The sequence below is a fragment of the Colias philodice genome, chromosome 6, assembly GCF_061535455.1.
Source record: "Colias philodice isolate Cphi_HAF_F1 chromosome 6, ilColPhil1 Martin Lab GWU primary, whole genome shotgun sequence".
Taxonomy (NCBI): domain Eukaryota; kingdom Metazoa; phylum Arthropoda; class Insecta; order Lepidoptera; family Pieridae; genus Colias; species Colias philodice.
The window spans coordinates 6,098,226-6,120,191 of NC_143091.1; the positions used below are offsets into that span (position 1 = coordinate 6,098,226).

At 36.2% G+C, this 21,966-nt stretch overlaps 3 long non-coding RNA genes and 1 other non-coding gene across 4 annotated transcripts in view; 3 read left to right on the forward strand and 1 right to left on the reverse strand.

Moving 5' to 3' along the window:
- Positions 1–21,966, forward strand: part of LOC149487730 (uncharacterized) — a 161,331-nt gene that overhangs the window by 37,626 nt on the left and 101,739 nt on the right. The window lies entirely within an intron of this gene.
- On the forward strand, positions 1,055–6,147 carry LOC149487735 (uncharacterized). Its single transcript, XR_016315698.1, has 2 exons — positions 1,055–1,105; positions 6,042–6,147. It is a non-coding gene; the product is annotated as an uncharacterized LOC149487735 (long non-coding RNA).
- On the reverse strand, positions 16,015–17,307 carry LOC149487736 (uncharacterized). The gene is made up of 3 exons (XR_016315699.1): positions 16,897–17,307; positions 16,668–16,729; positions 16,015–16,593 (listed from the first exon to the last, which is right to left on the reverse strand). It is a non-coding gene; the product is annotated as an uncharacterized LOC149487736 (long non-coding RNA).
- TRNAS-GCU (transfer RNA serine (anticodon GCU)) lies at positions 20,699–20,780 on the forward strand. The gene has a single exon. It is a non-coding gene; the product is annotated as a tRNA-Ser (tRNA).

Genomic DNA, 21,966 nt, shown 5'->3' on the forward strand with positions numbered 1-21,966 from the left:
TGTTCGCTGTTCGCTTTTCGCTGTTCGCTGTTCGCTGTTCGCTGTTCGCTGTTCGCTGTTCGCTGTTCGCTGTTCCTGTTCGCTGTTCGCTGTTCGCTGTTCGCTGTTCGCTGTTCGCTGTTCGCTGTTCGCTGTTCGCTGTTCGCTGTTCGCTGTTCGCTGTTCGCTGTTCGCTGTTCGCTGTTCGCTGTTCGCTGTTCGCTGTTCGCTGTTCGCTGTTCGCTGTTCGCTGTTCGCTGTTCGCTGTTCGCTGTTCGCTGTTCGCTGTTCGCTGTTCGCTGTTCGCTGTTCGCTGTTCGCTGTTCGCTGTTCGCTGTTCGCTGTTCGCTGTTCGCTGTTCGCTGTTCGCTGTTCGCTGTTCGCTGTTCGCTGTTCGCTGTTCGCTGTTCGCTGTTCGCTGTTCGCTGTTCGCTGTTCGCTGTTCGCTGTTCGCTGTTCGCTGTTCGCTTTTCGCTGTTCGCTGTTCGCTTTTCGCTGTTCGCTGTTCGCTGTTCGCTGTTCGCTGTTCGCTGTTCGCTGTTCCTGTTCGCTGTTCGCTGTTCGCTGTTCGCTGTTCGCTGTTCGCTGTTCGCTGTTCCTGTTCGCTGTTCGCTGTTCGCTGTTCGCTGTTCGCTGTTCGCTGTTCGCTGTTCGCTGTTCGCTGTTCGCTGTTCGCTGTTCGCTGTTCGCTGTTCGCTGTTCGCTGTTCGCTGTTCGCTGTTCGCTGTTCGCTGTTCGCTGTTCGCTGTTCGCTGTTCGCTGTTCGCTGTTCGCTGTTCGCTGTTCGCTGTTCGCTGTTCGCTGTTCGCTGTTCGCTGTTCGCTGTTCGCTGTTCGCTGTTCGCTGTTCGCTGTTCGCTGTTCGCTGTTCGCTGTTCGCTGTTCGCTGTTCGCTGTTCGCTGTTCGCTGTTCGCTGACACATGATGATGGCAAGGTCCAAGATTTACTTCAAGTGAAACTATTTCACAATCCATGTTCACTTTTAAATCAGTAGCAAGACAATCGACAATCGACGCGCTCGCTGTCAAGGACAATTTTTTTTTATTTTTAGCTACTGAGTGGACGTCAGAGGCAGGAGACGTTCGCAACACTTCTATTCATTCATATTTATATGATCTGATCTGAAGTATATGTCTCAATATATGTCGATTAAATTTTAATTTTTTTTTTTAACAAGGAGTACCTATACATATACATACAGTGGTGGACGTTTAATTAGAAACACGTAACAGGATGAAGTAGTCATCAAATTTATTTACTTTTGTGTATTAACGTATTAGTGATTAAGCATTATTTCATATGTAATAGAACACCCGTTAATCTAGTTTTATAATAAATTGCTTATTTTTGATCAAACGTTAGCTTAAATTAATAAAATTAAACAACTTTAAGAGAAACCTGATTTCCAAGCATTTTCAGTCTGGACAACAAATTAGAAACAGCATGCTTTGAGTGTTCCAAAGTCAAAACCTGTTAAAATGCCGACAATATTTTTTTCTTCTACAAATATTTGCACCGTTTCTGAAAATTAATTTGCTTTGCAGTATAAATGGGCAAAAGTAACAATTGTGACCCATCAACAAGAAAAATAATTTTAAGTTTACATTTTGACAAAAACTGGAGTTACAGGAAAGAATAAAATCATTTAGAGTGTTTGATGAAAAGATATTCAATGCTACAGTTTATTTAAAAGAGCATGGTACTTCTGATTAAGTGCCTAAAAAAGCTCGACCATGAAAAACCACTGCTCGCGAGCATAAGCAAATAATTATTTTCTCAAAGATGGATCCATTTAAAGGTTCCAATTCTATTAGAAAATATGTTTTTGCAAACGTGTTAAAATCTCATACAATCTAAGGCACGACGTTGTAAAGCCGTTGTTGTCTATAAAGATTATAACAGTCTAAAAACAATCCCATACATACTATAATGTTTCCTCCGCCATGCTTAACTGTTTATTTATTATCTAAGGCCTGGTTAACTTAACGACGCGTGTATCCTTTGCCATCAAAATTGATTAAATTAATTTTACTTTCATCCCAAAATAAAACTTTTTCACTGGCGTAGTGTCCACTAGCATTATTTCTAAGTAAATGAAACACGTTGTTCCCTTCCTTGTAAGAAGCTGTACTTTCCTGGCGTCTCTCCAAAAAATTTTGCCTCAAATTACCGCCTGCGAACCGATCTCATCAACACATTGCGAAGTTCATCTTCGGAAAAAACTAATTTTATAATAGAATTTGAACTTTTAAATGGATCCATCTTTGCCAAAAGAATCATTTGCCTATCCTCGCGTGCAGTGGTTTTTCATGATAGAGCTTTTCTAGGCACTTTTTCGGAAGTACCATGCTCTTTTAAATAAACTATAGCATTGAATATATTTTTATCGAACACTCTAAATGATTTGCAATTTTCCTGTAACTCTAGTTTTTGTCAAAATGTAAACTTAAAATTATTTTTCTTGTTGATTGGTCACAAATCATACTTTTAACCATTTATACTGTAAAGCAAATTAATTTTCAGAAACTTTTAGATAGAATGTTTAAAAAACGGTGAAAATATTTGTAGAAGAAAGAATATTGGCGGCATTTCAACAGGTTTTGACTTTGGATCACGCGAAGCATGCTGTTTCTAATTTGTTGTCCAGACTGAAAATACTCGGAAATCAGGTTTCACTTAAAGTTGTTTAATTTTATTAATTTAAGCTAATGTTTGGTTAAAATTAAGCATTGTCTTATAAAACTAGATAAACGAGTGTTCTATTACATACGAAATAATACTTAATCTTTAATACGTTAATACGTAAATGTTAAATGAATTTGATGACTACTTCATCGTGTTACGAGTTTCTAATTAAACGTCCACCACTGTATATATCTAGGGGAACCAAGTTTCAGATTATTAGATTAGACCTCTAGCGTCATCAAAAATTTAATTTAAAATTACAGGTCTCATACAAACTCCCATCCCCTATCAGGGGTTGGGGGATGAAAGTTACAAGTTTTATAATTTTTTTGTTGTTTGTGTGCTAATACTAGCTTACATACAAAATTTCAGCTTTCTAGGACATTAGGAAATACCTTAAGAATTTTGATGATCATCAGTGAGTCAGTGACGAAATTAGCGTTTTTTAGATATAAATAAAATCTGAAGTATAAAAGCTAATGTAATTAAAACTTAATATGTTCAATAAGTCTGCTATTGACAATATATCCCGAAAATTTTGTTGATCTAGCATAATCCAAACCCAAGTTATGAGGGTTCAAAAAAACGTCGAAGCGCTTCGAGAAAAGGTAGGTAGTGCCCGTGCGCTTCGCTTTCGCTTGGCTCGTCTTGGCGGGGGCACTACCGTGCCCCCAGATAAATCAAAATCATAACCATATTTTTTGCATAATGGACTTGAATGTGGTGATAAGTTAAGTTAATTGTGGAAAGAGATAGAATATGGAGTCGCATTATGTTTTAACTTTTAACATTAATACTTATATTTTTATAATATGGTTTTTCGAGCGATTGCTGCTTCGTGCCTACCTAAGTTTATCGGACAGGCTTTTATACACGCTTTGTGTTTATACAAACGAAATTAATATCGTGGCACTCAGTTGCGCTAAATACTGCGTGTCACACGCAAATCACTTTTTCTTACTAACCTATTTCAGTCTTACTATAAAATTTCAAACATTCAACTCATGAACACAATGTATAGAATAATATGTTGTTACAAAGTGGATTTAAATTACATAACGACTACGTATAGTACCTACGGTAGTAAGTTTATCCTCACAAATCCTATGTGTCACAATTTGTAGAGACCACGAATACCTTCAGTTTGCTTAGTTTTGTTTGAAGTATTAAACCTGCAGTATTCATTCATCTTAGCGTGATACACAAAGAAGCAGAACTAGGAATAAATTAAAGGATGGAAAATATAAATCAAGTCATAATCCCGCAGCCCAGACAATGCAGATCTATGTTCGTTACAAATTTAAAGAACTTTTAATCTGCATTTCTAATTTTTATCTTAGCTGTAGAGGTTGTAAATTTCAACTAAGCTATGCTAATAGCTTTATCTACATTTTACACTCATGCAGCTTACTGCATTGGTCATACTATCAATTATTTATTTGCCTATGGTGAGCGCAATTTAATCTTTTTTTTAATAATACGTCTATAAACTTTTAACAGTGTCTATCCATAGTCCATACCTAAGGTCCATACCGACATTTCTTTCGTAGAAGGTTAAGATTTTTTGCTATACCTAGTTATATATTTTAATTTCAATGTTGCTATACTTAGGTATACTATTATGTCGTCTGAATATCGAAACACCAATAAAGCTTATTTTCAGTATTGTCTATTATTATGTCTATTATATTCTATTTCTTCATAGCGGATGTAGCCATCGTAGACTACGAGACGGCGCGGCGGGAGAAAGGGGTTCTCCCGTCTCGACCATGCTTCAGCATTATATTTTCCGCTAAATTCAACCGCCATGGCGCTCGACAATCTCTCATTTTAATTTGAATTTTCATTTCAGTAAATTATTTTGTGTTGTAAGTGTCCTCGCAGCACTCCGCTCGTAGCATTGCATTGGAATAAATTACTAGAGACGGAACGGAGGTGAAAGCGGCCAAACAAATGACTTGATAAAAGATACATCTAGTTGGTGGTTTCATCGTATTAATATTATAAATGCGAAACTGGGTTTGCTGGTTGCTTCTTTTATCGTGATTTAGATAAAGTATTTCATTTATTTCAGGGATAAGATAAACAAACCTATTGGCACGTAAAGTATTATAATTATTAGATATGATTCCTATCTTCGTACTGCAAGTCTGCAAGAGCGATACTTGGGGCTGATTATATTTTGTTATGAATTACTGCTTTTCAATAGGATGTGATATAGGTAAAAAAATTCAAGTTCCTTCCTTCATTGCCCAAGAAAAAAAAATCTATTTGTTCATCAAATGTGCCAGGTTTTTGATAAACAATCCCTCCGTATGCATAAAATAAGTTCCTAAATGCTTTATTATACGTATTTTTTATGTAAAAATGGCTGGCTCATTATGGCGTCTGGCTGGAATTCGTGTAAATTATGTGAAAACGAAGTGGAAAACAGTAAAACGTTGGCAACGATTCGTACAATTTAAGTATATTAATAGCACTTGTAAGGAAATCCCCGGAGAAAGTATAACAATTCTCAGTATTGTAGGTAGTAGGTACGTACATACTTTTAATTTGGTTGAAATAAACATTTTCACGCGAACCATTGTGACGATAGATGCACGAATTTACGTTTGTATTTTACCATAAGACGGCTAAAATAGGTTATTTGTCTTCTGACATTACAACGAGAACTTCGATTATCCGTGTACAACGCAAAGAAATTTATTTTTATACAAAATACTACTAGGTATGTACCGGTCAAATGTGGCTACTTGACCACATTTTTTTACTTTTTCTTAGCTAACTTATTTATGTTAAACTTTTATTAACATTTTATGATTTGTTCATGTCATGAATGATTTCATCATTCACTTTTACTAGGTATTTCTTTAAAATATATCCCACCCTAAGATCCCACCAAAAACATTTTCATGTAAAATGTTGCCAAGACGAGCCCATATGACTCGCACTGTCAAAAAGTTATCAGATCTCATGTAGAGCCAAGCTTCTAAAACTACACGCCCTAACTCTACAAGGCCTAACTTCACAAACTCTACACCTTGGTCAAAATATGTGGCTTGGCCATTTCGCTACATTCACATCGGCGTAAGGTGAAAAATTAATTCACTGTTCATTACTTTTGTGTTATACAATAGTTCTTGTAGTAACGAACGGCCAAGCCACATATTTTGACTAAGGTGTAGAGTTTGTGAAGTTAGGCCTTGTAGAGTTAGGGCGTGTAGTTTTAGAAGCTTGGCTCTACATGAGATCTGATAACTTTTTGACAGTGCGAGTCATATGGGCTCGTCTTGGCAACATTTTACATGAAAATGTTTTTGGTGGGATTTCATTTCTTTTTGTAAGTTGTTTGTAACAATTTTTTTTATTATTTTTAGCTACTGTGTGGACGTAAGAGGCAGGAGACGTTCGCAACACTTCTATTCATTCATATTTATATGATCTGATCTGAAGTATATGTCTCAATATATTATGTCGATTAAATTTTAATTTTTTTTTTAACAAGGAGTACCTATACATATACATATATATCTAGGGGAACCAAGTTTCAGATTATTAGTTCGAGTTCACTGTTCGCTGTTCGTTGTTCGTTTTCGTGTTCGTGTTTGTGTTTGTGTATGTTCACATTCACATTCACATTCACATTCACATTCACATTCACATTCACATTCACATTCACATTCACATTCACATTCACATTCACATTCACATTCACATTCACATTCACATTCACATTCACATTCACATTCACATTCACATTCACATTCACATTCACATTCACATTCACATTCACATTCACATTGTTCGTTGTTCGTTGTTCGTTGTTCGCTGTTCGCTGTTCGCTGTTCGCTGTTCGCTGTTCGCTGTTCGCTGTTCGCTGTTCGCTGTTCGCTGTTCGCTGTTCGCTGTTCGCTGTTCGCTGTTCGCTGTTCGCTGTTCGCTGTTCGCTGTTCGCTGTTCGCTGTTCGTAACTTCACAAACTCTACACCTTGGTCAAAATATGTGGCTTGGCCATTTCGCTACATTCACATCGGCGTAAGGTGAAAAATTAATTCACTGTTCATTACTTTTGTGTTATACAATAGTTCTTGTAGTAACGAACGGCCAAGCCACATATTTTGACTAAGGTGTAGAGTTTGTGAAGTTAGGCCTTGTAGAGTTAGGGCGTGTAGTTTTAGAAGCTTGGCTCTACATGAGATCTGATAACTTTTTGACAGTGCGAGTCATATGGGCTCGTCTTGGCAACATTTTACATGAAAATGTTTTTGGTGGGATTTCATTTCTTTTTGTAAGTTGTTTGTAACAATTTTTTTTATTATTTTTAGCTACTGTGTGGACGTAAGAGGCAGGAGACGTTCGCAACACTTCTATTCATTCATATTTATATGATCTGATCTGAAGTATATGTCTCAATATATTATGTCGATTAAATTTTAATCTTTTTTTTAACAAGGAGTACCTATACATATACATATATATCTAGGGGAACCAAGTTTCAGATTATTAGTTCGAGTTCACTGTTCGCTGTTCGTTGTTCGTTTTCGTGTTCGTGTTTGTGTATGTTCACATTCACATTCACATTCACATTCACATTCACATTCACATTCACATTCACATTCACATTCACATTCACATTCACATTCACATTCACATTCACATTCACATTCACATTCACATTCACATTCACATTCACATTCACATTCACATTCACATTCACATTCACATTCACATTCACATTCACATTCACATTCACATTCACATTCACATTCACATTCACATTCACATTCACATTCACATTCACATTCACATTCACATTCACATTCACATTCACATTCACATTCACATTCACATTCACATTCACATTCACATTCACATTCACATTCACATTCACATTCACGTTGTTCGTTGTTCGTTGTTCGTTGTTCGTTGTTCGTTGTTCGTTGTTCGTTGTTCGTTGTTCGTTGTTCGTTGTTCGTTGTTCGTTGTTCGTTGTTCGTTGTTCGTTGTTCGTTGTTCGCTGTTCGCTGTTCGCTGTTCGCTGTTCGCTGTTCGCTGTTCGCTGTTCGCTGTTCGCTGTTCGCTGTTCGCTGTTCGCTGTTCGCTGTTCGCTGTTCGCTGTTCGCTGTTCGCTGTTCGCTGTTCGCTGTTCGCTGTTCGCTGTTCGCTGTTCGCTGTTCGCTGTTCGCTGTTCGCTGTTCGCTGTTCGCTGTTCGCTGTTCGCTGTTCGCTGTTCGCTGTTCGCTGTTCGCTGTTCGCTGTTCGCTGTTCGCTGTTCGCTGTTCGCTGTTCGCTGTTCGCTGTTCGCTGTTCGCTGTTCGCTGTTCGCTGTTCGCTGTTCGCTGTTCGCTGTTCGCTGGTCGCTGTTCGCTGTTCGCTGTTCGCTGTTCGCTGTTCGCTGTTCGCTTTTCGCTGTTCGCTGTTCGCTGTTCGCTGTTCGCTGTTCGCTGCTGTTCGCTGTTCGCTGTTCGCTGTTCGCTGCTGTTCGCTGTCGCTTTTCGCTGTTCGCTGTTCGCTGTTCGCTGTTCGCTGTTCGCTGTTCGCTGTTCGCTGTTCGCTGTTCGCTGTTCGCTGTTCGCTGTTCGCTGTTCGCTGTTCGCTGTTCGCTGTTCGCTGTTCGCTGTTCGCTGTTCGCTGTTCGCTGTTCGCTGTTCGCTGTTCGCTGTTCGCTGTTCGCTGTTCGCTGTTCGCTGTTCGCTGTTCGCTGTTCGCTGTTCGCTGTTCGCTGTTCGCTGTTCGCTGTTCGCTGTTCGCTGTTCGCTGTTCACATTCACATTCACATTCACATTCAAATTCACATTCACATTCACATTGTTCGTTGTTCGTTGTTCGTTGTTCGTTGATTGTTGTTTGTTGTTCGTTGTTCGTTGTTCGTTGTTCGTTGTTCGTTGTTCGTTGTTCGTTGTTCGTTGTTCGTTGTTCGTTGTTCGTTGTTCGTTGTTCGTTGTTCGTTGTTCGTTGTTCGTTGTTCGTTGTTCGTTGTTCGTTGTTCGTTGTTCGTTGTTTGATGTTCGTTGTTCGTGTTTGTGTTTGTGTTTGTGTTCGAATTAAAATTCGAGTTCGCTGTTTTTGTTCGTTGTTCGTTTTTGTGTTCGTGTTTGTGTTTGTGTATGTTCACATTCACATTCACATTCGCATTCGCATTCGCATTCGCATTCGCATTCGCATTCGCATTCGCATTCGCATTCGCATTCGCATTCGCATTCGCATTCGCATTCGCATTCGCATTCGCATTCGCATTCGCATTCGCATTCGCATTCGCATTCGCATTCGCATTCGCATTCGCATTCGCATTCGCATTCGCATTCGCATTCGCATTCGCATTCGCATTCGCATTCGCATTCGCATTCGCATTCGCATTCGCATTCGCATTCGCATTCGCATTCGCATTCACATTCACATTCACATTCACATTCACATTGTTCGTTGTTCGCTGTTCGCTGTTCGCTGTTCGCTGTTCGCTGTTCGCTGTTCGCTGTTCGCTGTTCGCTGTTCGCTGTTCGCTGTTCGCTGTTCGCTGTTCGCTGTTCGCTGTTCGCTGTTCGCTGTTCGCTGTTCGCTGTTCGCTGTTCGCTGTTCGCTGTTCGCTGTTCGCTGTTCGCTGTTCGCTGTTCGCTTTTCGCTGTTCGCTGTTCGCTGTTCGCTGTTCGCTGTTCGCTGTTCGCTGTTCCTGTTCGCTGTTCGCTGTTCGCTGTTCGCTGTTCGCTGTTCGCTGTTCGCTGTTCGCTGTTCGCTGTTCGCTGTTCGCTGTTCGCTGTTCGCTGTTCGCTGTTCGCTGTTCGCTGTTCGCTGTTCGCTGTTCGCTGTTCGCTGTTCGCTGTTCGCTGTTCGCTGTTCGCTGTTCGCTGTTCGCTGTTCGCTGTTCGCTGTTCGCTGTTCGCTGTTCGCTGTTCGCTGTTCGCTGTTCGCTGTTCGCTGTTCGCTGTTCGCTGTTCGCTGTTCGCTGTTCGCTGTTCGCTGTTCGCTGTTCGCTGTTCGCTGTTCGCTGTTCGCTGTTCGCTGTTCGCTGTTCGCTGTTCGCTGTTCGCTGTTCGCTGACACATGATGATGGCAAGGTCCAAGATTTACTTCAAGTGAAACTATTTCACAATCCATGTTCACTTTTAAATCAGTAGCAAGACAATCGACAATCGACGCGCTCGCTGTCAAGGACAATTTTTTTTTATTTTTAGCTACTGAGTGGACGTCAGAGGCAGGAGACGTTCGCAACACTTCTATTCATTCATATTTATATGATCTGATCTGAAGTATATGTCTCAATATATGTCGATTAAATTTTAATTTTTTTTTTTAACAAGGAGTACCTATACATATACATATATATCTAGGGGAACCAAGTTTCAGATTATTAGATTAGACCTCTAGCGTCATCAAAAATTTAATTTAAAATTACAGGTCTCATACAAACTCCCATCCCCTATCAGGGGTTGGGGGATGAAAGTTACAAGTTTTATAATTTTTTTGTTGTTTGTGTGCTAATACTAGCTTACATACAAAATTTCAGCTTTCTAGGACATTAGGAAATACCTTAAGAATTTTGATGATCATCAGTGAGTCAGTGACGAAATTAGCGTTTTTTAGATATAAATAAAATCTGAAGTATAAAAGCTAATGTAATTAAAACTTAATATGTTCAATAAGTCTGCTATTGACAATATATCCCGAAAATTTTGTTGATCTAGCATAATCCAAACCCAAGTTATGAGGGTTCAAAAAAACGTCGAAGCGCTTCGAGAAAAGGTAGGTAGTGCCCGTGCGCTTCGCTTTCGCTTGGCTCGTCTTGGCGGGGGCACTACCGTGCCCCCAGATTGAATCTGACATTATCTATACATATAATAAATCTGTAGAAGGGTCAATTCTGTACATTGAAAATATTGAAAAAATAAATAGCAGGGGGTGTTACTGGATCGATACCAAACCCAAATATGTGATCAAAAAAATTTTTGTCTGTCTGTCTGTCTGTATGTGAAGGCATCACGTGAGAACTAACGGTTCGATTTCGATGAAACTTGGTACAATTATACCTTATTATCCTGGGCATAAAATAGGATACTTTTTATCCCGGAAAAATACGTAGAAAAAAAATAAATCTTATTTTTTCTTAATTTTTCCGCGCGGACGGAGTCGCGGGCGGAAGCTAGTTTACAAATAAACGTAATACCGGTCAAGTTGACACTGATGTGGTATCTTGACCTTGCACATCAGTTTTCATAGATAGATGCTTAACATTCTTGTTTTAGGCTAAGTTGCTATTATTTTTTAAGTCTTCGACTTTTTAAATATTGCAGCCCGAAGCTTTACAATAAACTGTTAGGCTCTGGCTACCTGGTCAAGTTGCCACGGGATTTGTAATGATTTCATACAAAGCATTACATGTCGGATAGGGTTGTCACAAACAAGACACAAATTTTAATGAACTATTTATTTATTAAACTAAATTTAATACATATGTATATGTATATTACTTAATACTTATAGGTATTTATTAATAGGTAAGGAAACATTTATTTTTCATTAGAAATATGCTAAATCGTTGTCATCAAAGAGAGTATAAGTATCTGGATTGTCCGAAATTTGCAGCAAATTTATTGATTTTACTATGCAAAACTCGAAACAGATAAAAAAAGGAAAAAATGCAGTCACGTTATTTTTTTGTGTCAACCCTAGGCGTCGGTCAAGTTGCCACGCAGCGGTCAATAGCTGGGTCCACACCGGACGATCCACCGCGATCCGATCGCGCGCGGCAGGCGCGCGATCCAAAGATGCGGGCGGTGTGGACGTGCCGCGCGCGATCCATGCACGCGTTTTGGAGCGCGCGCTCCCTACCTCGTGCGATCCGTTAGCGGGCGGTTTTTGTACCCGCTTCAAAGGTGCCTCAGTTGCGTGATGCGCGCGGTGTGGACGGTTGTGTTGGATCGCGCGATCCACCTCACCATGGACATCTCAGAAAGTCGAATATCTCAAATTGAATAGCATTCATTCTTGCAAAATTGTGTTCAACTTCATCTGAAACTAACTCTGCGTACAGCTGAGTCCCAGATGCCAATCGATTTTGATAAAATTGTTTCACCCAAAACCGTCGATTTTATTTTTTTTTATTTTTTGCGCAAACATTTCAGTATAATAAAAGTTACTGCTGCAACGGCAAGACGCCGCCGTTGTACGTGTGACTCCATATTGTACAAGAGTTAGGCTGGCTGAATCACGGATCGCCTTAGGATCACTTGGAGCGCATATTTGGGATCGCAAGTTTTTAAAGTGGATCGGCCTAACATGATCCACGATCCATGCTCCGCGATCCTGGATCGCGGATCGCGGGATCACTGGATCATCCGGTGTGGACCCACTAATGGCAACTTGACCTAACCTGAGGCATCAATGCCCAAGCAAATATTTCGACAGATGAGCCTAAAATTGGATAGTTCCCACTGTAAAATCAATCTTTAGGGTTTATTACACAACATATCAAAACTGTACTCACCTGAGATGTGTTGAGTTTAAGCTCTACAAACATAATAATACTGACACCGGCAAAAGATCCTTAGTCACAGTCACACTTCGATACGTTATATTGCGAGAACCAACAGCGTTACCGCTTTAAAATTAAAATATGTTGCCAATTAATATTTTAAAAACCTACCAACATCGATACGTTAGGTCAATTTGCTTTCAATTCTACAAAATTTGATATTTTGTTGTTAAACGGAAGGTGTGGTCAAGTTGCCAAGTAAAGGTCAAGTAGCCACATTTGACGGTATCTGATCATAATCATAACTCGTTAGACCAGGGAATTTGTTTTCATTGTTTTATGATAAGTAAGTAACTCCAAAATGACTACTTATTCGTTTTAAAATACGGAAACATGAAAACTGGAAAACATACATATACATATTTATGTATTATCTAACTTTATTCCCTTTCCGCTTTAATGAGAAAACATACAGTTACAAACCGTGAATAAATTATAGCAGATGTAAATAATGAATATGTCTTACATCAAAACTTTTCCCACTTGTAAACTCATTTGCAAGATGTTCACAGTCATAATAATATTTCATCCAAGTTTTGAGCCAGACGTGGAAAATTGGAAAGTGCATCGCCTAACTTAATAATGTAGATTGTAGAGATACTCCGGCATAAAATCATGTAAACCCCGCATTTTATATTGACTTACGCGTAGATATTGCCTGTAATTCAGACTTTAGAGAGGAATTTGCATTCGTATCTACAATTGCGAAGTTTTAGTAAAAGGTGCAGCAGAAATAGCGAGCACAACGTGTAATTGGCAGAAGAGTAGTAGTTGGGGCGGAAATAAATCTACAACCGCCCGTGAGCTGTAATTAAGTTTAGCCATTCAATTAATTTACGTGTAAATCAATAAACACGACATGAAACTTTCGTATTCTAATTGAGATAATGTTCCCTGTTCGTGCTGTATATTATAATATTACTAGCGGTCCGCCCCGGCTTCGCCCGTGGTACATATGAAAAATAGATGTTGGCCGATTCTCAGACTTACCCGATATGCACACAGCACAGAAAATTTCATGAGAATCGGTCCACCCGTTTCGGAGGAGTATGCAGACTAACATTGTGACACGAGAATTTTATATATAAGATGTGGTATGGTATATTGTTAAAAATGAAACGATATATTTGAGATTAACAATTTATTATCTTACTTGATTTTTTATTTCGTTTTTCATGCTGTATTTAAAAATATTTGCAACGATTCACTGAAGTGGAAATCACAATTTTAAAATTAACCTACGTTTGCAATTATACTAATGCATCAATCTGAAATACTGAAACAGCATTCCTATAAAAATAAATACTATTATTCCACATATATAGTAATTGTTAAATATTTTATAGTTTTCTATTTAATTTATCTTCTATCATTACGTTAATAAACGAAATAACATTCTTGTTTATTGATGTAATGATTAATTATTTAACCACAAGAATATTTACTATTATTATAATATAATTTAATATAATACTTTACATATGTATTTGATTTAAATAACTAATTAAATTCCGTGTCAGTGACTAAGTCTAAGTCGCAAACCAGTGAACAGTATTTAATTCAATATATCAAGCAAGTCAATCGTATAACCTAGATTGGCTTTATCGTATAAATTTTTAAGAATTAAGTTAAATAGACGGCTGAAAGTGTTTTCGTACAATTTTTTCCTATTTAAAAAGGAACGTATTTGAGGAAAATATTAAGTGCGATTGTGTACGTAACTGTAAGCTGTTACAAGTTACATCATAATATTTGAATACTAAACAAATCCGATTTATATGAGTTTCTTATGAGTAAATTGGCTTGCGAATCAAATATCTCGACCACCAGTCACCACACATTTCCGCATTTTCCGCCCTTCAGACAATTTTCCTCCATCCATATTGAACGATGTAAGTGGCTTCATATGAATTCATTGTAAGCTCCATAGTAAGTGCTTGAATCCAAGAAGGGAAATAGACAATTTTCTTTACTTGAAACGTACACCGGTGCCAGGGTTGATAATGATATTACAGACATCTTTTCATCAATAGGCGCTTTAGCGTATATACGCTGAATATAATATTCATATATGGATGACATATTATTATATTTAAGTTATACATGTATAATCTGTATTCTGTATAGAGTTAGGTACTTCTGATATGTATAAGATACACACTTATTTATTATTCCTGGAATTGATACTGAAGTGAGAGAACAACTCATGTTAGGAACTAGCTCGTGGAAGGACCACACCCCCAGAGAAAATTGGCTTGAAATCGTATACTTACCTACTGTTTTTCGTAAGATGAGTGGGATTGTGACATAGATACGTTTTCTTTTTTCTCTGTTACATTTATTCCCTTCGTTAAAAATTTCATTCGTAAAAGCGTATAAACCATCAAAAAATTATAGTTATGTCAGTTCTACATATTAGTAAATTATGTAGTCCTCTATCATTTATATAAAATTTAATATTTATTTTTTATCATCAATAATTAATATCTAAGATTTTAAATATGAACAAAATTAAACTTAATTCAATTCGTAAATGAAGAATTTTCTTAAATTACTTTTCTTGAAATTCTCCATACCTTCTATGTACAAAAGTTTCGCAAGAAATTGAATTGTTTGAAACAAGAGATGGTTCGTAATCCTGTAAAATTTTCCGAGTATGAAGACCTTCGATGTCTTGCTTGCGAATCCCAGGGTTTACATGCTAAGTCCTTGCATTTTTAAGTCTTCGCGTTCTCTCATATAATTTTGTCCTTTTGTACGTTAATATTCATAAACCTCTACCCAACCTTCAGATGCCCGAACCGTTTGAATCGATTATAATATTGTATTTCTGAAACATAGAAATGACTCAAAATATTTATTGTATAAGTAATCAGACTATAGAATCGAGTAGTTTGTAAATTTTTGATATAATTAGATAAAATTGAAACGTGTGTATTTACCTGTTATATTTAAGACGATACACAAAAAAAATCCACTGCTTGGCGGGCGGAGTCTAATAGCTCGCTATCGCGAACGCGGCCGTGTGCGCGAAGTCACTCTTGCAAACTCGCCGCGCTGCCGCTGGCCGACTCGGGACAAACATGTATGGAGTCGTCATACAGTTATATTATTGTTAAACATATATTTAATTGTTGATTTATTGGTTTTATTTTCTTGCTTAAAAACAAATAATCTTCTTTTTAACAACCACTTAGACATTATTAATAATTATTATTATTTAGTAATGTTTACTTTATTACAAAATAATACAGGTTATAAATAATCTTTAAAATAACAAAAAATATTGTTACTCTGAAAAAATGAAATGGTACTCAATAACGCGGACTACTGAATTGATTTAGATAGAATTTGATCCTGACGTAGATATTACATCATGCCCAGAAATGAAAGGTACTATTTCTGAAAGAAGTTATAAACCCTAATTCTTCTCAGTCAAAGTCAAGAGTGGAAGATATCACTAATACAGTAAAACTGATGCGAAACTTTGGATGTTAATTTGTATATTTTTTTGTTAGTTGTTACTTAATCACGTCAAGACTACATTACCAATTTTGATAAAATATAGCTAATTGCCTGGATTTATACACAGGATACTTTTTATCCGAACTGAACACTTCTGTGGGATAAAACAGGATTCACGATATAACCTAATTTTACGCGGGCAAAGCCGCGGTCGGAATGATATTTTTTTAAATAAAAAAATTGTTTACAAAAAAAACACAAAATATATTGACGCGTGTATTTATTTTTTGTACTCTATTATAATTGTAATTATTCATTACAAATAATCAAAATAAAATAGCCAGCACAAAGTTTGGCCCTGGTAGGGTAGGTAGGCAGGTACAGCAATGTGAGACGAACACTGGCTTATTTATACCAATAATAATGTATTATAAACATTAAATTAAGTTTACTTTCTAACAACAAAAATACATAATATTAGCTAATGTGAAAACGAATCAACCAATCATCCCACAACAATGAAATGTGCACACAAATATTCATCCAAATCGGTTCATGTGATTAGGAGGAGTGACTGCAGCGCCATCTTCCGGGCCCAATTGTGTTTCCAGATCACCCAGGAACTCAATTTAATATACTTACACAAAATTATTTGAAATGAAAACTCACATTACTATGTAAATATGAATATAAACCTGTTTTAGTACTAAGCAATTTCCCGCACAGGTGTAGTAAGTATAAATGAAATAAATATCAACATCAAATTCTTTATGCAACATACTTATCTACCACCTACTAAGAAATGTAATTCTTGAAATTTTTTCGTATTTTTTTTAAATATAATACTACTCCAATGAGCTCCTGTTCCATATTATGTCCACCATACTTCCACTAAGTTCACCATGATTTTTTATTTCTTTGCACTTTGTTGCTTTTTGCTAAAAAGGGAATCATGCGATAAAACCAGTAGAGCGTTGATAACATACATTTTTGACTGAATAAAGGTACTTACGAAAGAGTGGGTTCACATTGTGAACAATCAGTGGGTTTATTTTCCTTCTGGATTCCGGATTTCTGAAAAGATTATCTATGCTATAAATGAAAAAATCTTACACGTTCGTTATGTACTTAAAACAGGTCAAAACATCTCAAACATCGTCAAAACATCTCAAACAACTTAAAACATATCAAACATCGTCTATAATACAATTATCATCAAATTTAAAATAAAACCAACTTACTTCATTAATTTGTTCCAATTGTAAGCATTCTTTTTCCTCCAACCTTTATGTTTCTTCTTCTTATTTTCTTTATTGTCCCCATTTGTCTCATTTTGTCTTATCGTGTTGTCACCCTTTGTTACGATTGCGCGAGCGACACAAGTTCCCCGTGTGACGGCCGTAGCGGGAATGACTCGTGCAGCGATCGGGGTAGGAAGGTACAGGGCGGCTCTCGCTATATTGGCTGGTCGCGCGCTAATTTCAAGTATTTCTTGTTTATTTCAAAACCATCGCATATTTCAAAATTCTAACACGGTAGACGTATAGGTTGTATATTTTATAGTTAATATCCAAAAAGTCGTAACTTTACGTTTGTTATTTTGAAGATGCCAGAGATTAAAAAAAAATAACAATGAGAACTTTGTATTTTTTTTCTATCGAGAAAATATCATGGAATCATGTTTCTAAAACGGTAGACGTATTGTGTTACTATTGAACTTTCTTGTCAAGAATTTTCATCACGACAACTTTAATAATATAAAAATTACGAAGGTTTAAAAAGGGCCGTAAATGTTAGAAAAATTAATTCATCACCTTAAGATGCCTTGAAATTAACACATAAATCGAGAGAGACAAGCTACGATCATTCTTTTTATTTATTTTTATTTATTCTGAGAATACATGTGGTTCGTTGGATTGCTGGATTGATATGATTGACCATAATTTATATCAGAGTGGTTGGGACTATTGGGTACATTGGAACTTTGATAATTATCCATTTTCAAAGGAGTGTATTTTTAAGATTTTTTTCAATTACTGTAATATGCGAGAGCTCTGAAAATTAGCTCGCACACTGAAAAATGGAACGCATATAACAAAAATAAGTAGTATGTTGTATTATTATATTTTAAATGTTACAAAAGTAAAAGCCAAGATACTTATTATAAAAAAGTAAGATCGAGAGAACAACTATCTTTTATCGTAATCTATAAGGTTGCTGAATGAGCGTCTAGGATACGTTTAAACTTTAAATGTAGAGTGCAGTACAAGTTAAAAGATCCGGTGACATTTTAACATTTTTCGTTAAAAGTGAATATTTAAGAAAAATCCATCCTTTTTGAATGATGGTTTAATTAGATAACATGTATAGCCCTGTATATTTAGGAAAATTTTTATAGATAACTCATTGCTAACCTAGCTATTCCACCCGGGAAGAAGGTGTAAACGGTATTTCTATGTTTTAACTCAGTTTATATACGACGAAGTCCCTTGTGTACCTAAGTATTCACCTTAAGTATTCACTGAGAAGATCCATATTTTAAAGTAAGTAAGTATTACATTTTATAGACAATTCGATATCCCCTTTTTTGTATGGAGCTCTACTTTAATACAAGAAGCAGAAGAAAATAATTCTATAAGTAAAAGTTCCTTGCCAGACTTAGATTTTCACACTGAGGAGTGAGGATTGAACCCGGACTATACTATACCTACATAATATGCTATTGTACACAATAGTTAACTGCTGCGCCAATAAGGCAACATGCGTGAATCCATACTAATATTATAAATGCGAAAGTAACTCTGTCTGTCTGTCTGTTACTCAATCACGCCTGAACTACTGAACCAATTTGCATGAAATTTGGTAATAGATATATTTTGATACCCGAGAAAGGTCATAGGATAGGTTTTATCCCGGAAATCCTACGGGAACGGGTTTTTCTCTGAAAACGCGGGCGAAGCCGCGGGCGGAAAGCTAGTATGTAATAAATATTTGATGACATTGATGAAATATTTGACGTTTACCAACAAATTCGGACTGTTTAATACATAACCATGGACGTATAAAAAAAGACGGACGGTATATCGCCTAAACATTGAGTGAAGCCTAGTAATGGCGGCGAAACATCCATGTGTGTGTGCCATGTTGCCATGGCAACAGCTGTCCTGTTGACAATGGCGGCTGTATTTTTTTCTATAAATTTTGCCGTAATAATTTTGTCATTAAAACATAAAAGAAATAACTTGCTTCCCTGTGGAATGTAATCCCTTGTGTTTTGTTATTTAAAATTGTACTGTTGCGACACCATTTAACCACGCAAGACGGCATTTTAAATATTTTTTGTGAAACAGTGACGCAGTTAATCAGTCGGTAGTACACGACGTAATGGCGGCCGACTAGCTTACTATGGTGAGAGTGTGTGCGTGTTTATTGTCTTTACACGATCGCTAGCTTACTATGGTGGCTTCACGTTGTTTGTTCGTAATACGGCGTCCGTCTTTTTTTATACATCCATGTACATAACTAACTTAACTCGGAATGTTTACTAGAATTATTACTTTGTTCATAATTACATATGGGAACTATATTATTTTCTATCACCAAAATTTATATTTGTCATCAAGTTGTATCACCTAATAAATAGATCTATCACCACGAAATATTTTCGTTCTCAGATAAGTAATCAAAAATTGTTCCCAGGTATGAATTATCAAATTAATGTTAATATATGTGTAAAATAAGAGATCGATAACCAATAAAATTATATTGCATTACATGAATATAAACTTCGTTCTTATAATAATTTTTTTTCTATCGTTCAAAATAATAATTGAATACAGCGCCATCTAGATACTTGTCGCGGAAGAGTAATTTAACGTTCTATAAATTCAAAAGATGGCGCACCTTTTAACATGTAATTTAATTTATAAAACGCACTAAGCATACAAATCTTTATAATCAGTACTGTTTACTTCTATTCCGTATAAACTAATGTGTAAGATGTCATGATTTCGAGAATACAAATTCATTATTTAAGCCATGGACGAATATAATTATATTTGTCTATGTTTAAGCTTCGCAGTATTTTTTGTAATACTGCCATCTGAACATAGGAACAAAAAGTTCATTCAACAACACATAATTTGGAGACTTTATTACGAGATGTCACTAACAAAATATTATTTGTTGAATTCTGTGGTTGAATTACAATTATTATTTTATAATGTTTTTAAGTAAAAAAATATTATGTTTATTAGTTTTTTAAAAAGAAGTTTTAATACGTTCAATTTATTTTGCTAATTCTTATATTATTTCACTGTTTAGTAAAATTGGTAAAATTTAATTATAGAACAATTATTATTGTGAAAGATTTTTTTGTAAGTAATCTAAATTCAAATAAAATAATTATCAATTAAACCACAGAGTACAGACTAATAATAATATACGATTAAACTGTTTACATAATTTTTTTTATAAACGATGGGTCTATCTTAGGTTATCTTATATATAAAAATGAATCGCAAAATGTGTTGGTAAGCGCATAACTCGCGAACGGCTGAACCGATTTCGATAATTCTTTTTTTATTATATTCCTTGAAGTACGAGGATGGTTCTTATGTAGAAAAAACGTAAATATTATGTACCACGGGCGAAGCCGGGGCGGACCGCTAGTTTAAAATAATAACATCATTAGAGTTTTATCACAATATATCGTGACAATAGAATAAATTTTTAACTCGAATTCTACCTCAATAAAAATGCTTTGTTTATAGAATACTAGCGGTCCTCCCCGGCTTCGCCCGTGGTTCATATTTCGCAATAAAAGGTAGCCTATGTTCTTTCTCAGGGTCTAAAGATTATCTGTACCAAATTTCATCAAAATCGGTCCAGTAGTTTATGCGTGAAAACCATACATACAAACATTTCCTCTTTATAATATTATTATAGTATATATAGTATAGTATATAGGTAGTATAGACATAAAATATGAAATAATTAATAATCAAAAGAATATGATCACTAAATTCGCATGTCAATTCATGCGACGAGGTGGCCGAGTGGTTAAGGCGTTGGACTGCTAATCCAATGTGCTCTGCACGCGTGGGTTCGAATCCCATCCTCGTCGATATTTTTGCTTTCTTCTAATTGTATTTTTAATTTTCAATCTAAAAAATACTAAATCCGGTTTACATATTTTTTTGAAAGATTTTAAAATTTTTTACCAGTCAACATCTTCATTGAGAATGTATTTTATAGAATGTTAGTATAAAATATACCTATTATGTAGGTAATACAATATCAAATATCAATAGACTTCAAAATATGTCTTTTAATTATCCTAAAAAGTTAAAAACCAAACGTCATAGATCAATCTGCAATCTATAATAGACTTATAAAAATCAATTGCTGTTCGTTAGTCTCGCTAAATCTCGAAAAGGGCCAGGCCGATTTAGCTAATTTTGTTTTTGAAATGTTTTTCATAGTTCAGGGAAGGTAAACGGAGAGAAACAAAATATAAGTTAGATCTAGTCATAAATAATAATGAATGACTATTGACTATGTGTAACGTTACCACAATAATAGACTACAGGCCCGTGTTGAAAAAATTATGGGTCATTTGACCCACCAGGTGACCTATCTAGAACGATATAAGAGCATAAAATAATAAAATTCAGCACTATGACGTCACTTGTCCTGTCCACCTGAGTGCAGATGAGAATTCGAAGGTTCAGGTAGAGATTTTCTCCCCTTGTCTCCATGATTTTTGTACGGCGTTGCGGAATAATTGATTAAAAGTAGTATAGAAATAGTATGACACAGATGCCGTACAAAATCAAATGACCAAATTTACCCCGGCAACTGTCGAAAAATAAAAATAAATTCCGACTTTGTGGACCACCATTTTTGTACGGCATCTGTGTCATACTATTTCTATACTGCTTTTAAGCCATTATTCCGCAACGCCGTACAAAAATCATGGAGACAAGGGGAGAAAATTTCTACCTGAACTTTCGAATTCTCATCTGCACTCAGGTGGACAGCTTACGAGTGACGTCATAGTGCTGAATCTTATTATTTTATGCTCTTATATCATTCTAGATAGGTCAGGTGGTGGGTCAAATGACCCATAATTTTTTCAACATGGGCCTGTAGTCTATAATTATGGCATAGTATAACGGCAATTGCGTGTTTAAAATCATAATTCATGAGCACTGATATGATGATACTCTATATTTTAAATATCTCATGAAATGTGAAATATATCTTTACTTTATATTGTTCTTCACTTTTCTATATTAATCATTCATTAA